This window comes from Curcuma longa, unplaced genomic scaffold (genome assembly GCF_044706935.1).
Source record: "Curcuma longa cultivar G26 ecotype Majalengka, Jawa Barat unplaced genomic scaffold, ITB_CL_G26_1.1 contig_7282, whole genome shotgun sequence".
Lineage (NCBI taxonomy): Eukaryota > Viridiplantae > Streptophyta > Magnoliopsida > Zingiberales > Zingiberaceae > Curcuma > Curcuma longa.
The window spans coordinates 1-1,455 of record NW_027434915.1 but is presented as its reverse complement, the minus strand read 5'-3'; the positions used below and the strand labels follow the sequence as shown (position 1 = coordinate 1,455).

General features: G+C 37.2%; 1 pseudogene; it reads right to left on the bottom strand.

Annotated features, from left to right (window-relative positions):
• Window positions 1-7: 7 nt before the first annotated feature.
• On the bottom strand, window positions 8-930 carry LOC141819493 (protein trichome birefringence-like 12; annotated as a pseudogene).
• Window positions 931-1,455: the final 525 nt, after the last annotated feature.

Here is a 1,455-nt window from a genome sequence, read left to right as displayed (position 1 = left end):
CTTATACTTGTGCCGAGCAATGCTTGTTGAATCAAAGAATTCACTTCCCTTGCTTCTTTGTTGACTCCCTTATTTTTAGGGTCAAAACCATGTATCAAGCTGTTGACGAAATCAGACAAAACTATTATAACAACATAAGCATCCATGAATAAATTCTTTAATATGTCAAAATACAATGCAAAAGTGGAAATATACCTCCTCTTCTGTAAGTAGGTCACTCGACAAGCAACTACCATTATGATCCCATTCCCCTCCGAAGAAATGCCTCGGCTATTGAGTACACCAAAATTTGATGGTCTTTTTCGGAACTTCTTTCTCAATATAGGAGATCATACTTTTAGGGACAACCTCTCAAGTCCAGCAAAGATTCCAAGTGGAGGGTCTACTGGTTTTTCCTCCCTTGTAAAAGACAAGTGGCGTCTCCTTCGGAAATTTATCAGGACCCCACCTCTTCCAGTTAGATATTTAAATTCATGGTCGAATATCATAGACAATCAAAATTCTGAAATTTATTTACTCAAGACTTGATGAAACTATCTGGCTTGAAATATATAATAGTTTGTTAGGTATAGGGTGATAATAATGGCTGCCTCCGTCTCATATAGATGTGGTTGTCAAGGCATTATAAACCATAATTAAACCAGAAGTTTTCAAATGCATGCATTAGAATATTTCTCGACCGGTCAGCATGAGCAAACAACAACAATCAGCAAACGTCTAGAATGAAATAGCATTAATTGTGTAAACGATCGAAGGTATGAAGGTAAAGAGATGAGTAATAGAATATTACCAATGACCAGTATTCAGGATCAGAACATCATAGAACTTGGTGACAATAGCCCAATCATCTGCAGGTATATCAATATCAACTTTATAGATTCCCTTGATTCCATCTTTACCTAGCTGAGATGAACTATCCACGGCTGCCACCTTTAAGAATGTACGTACGACAAAATTACCACATTAGAATGAGAGGGGCACAGGATATTGATACAACAGTTGGGACCGTCAAACGTCTATCAAAGGACTATGATCAACTAGGTCCGCGTCACCTGAAGATTGCTAGAATTATCTACACCAATGGTGGACTGCGATGGATGAAAATAGATAATCAAATTGACGCTTATTCTGAGTCTGAGAAAAATGAATTGGATCACAAAACCATAGGTGATGTTGAGAGGCTTGATCGATTTGAAGATAAAATTCTGAATGTGGATGATCGAGGAAAGAAAGCTCTAGAGGAGATTCGTGAACTACATGAAGAAGTCAAAAACATAGCAAAGAAGCAAAATGAACTTTATGAACAACAACAAGAAGTGTTGAAAATGATAAATCTGCTCCACAAAACTTTTCATACTCCTGAGTGGCATACAAGTGATGACGATGAGTGGTGAAACTTGAATATGTGACATTATGTTTTTCTTGGATGTTTTGCTTGGAACCTTGAACATGTTT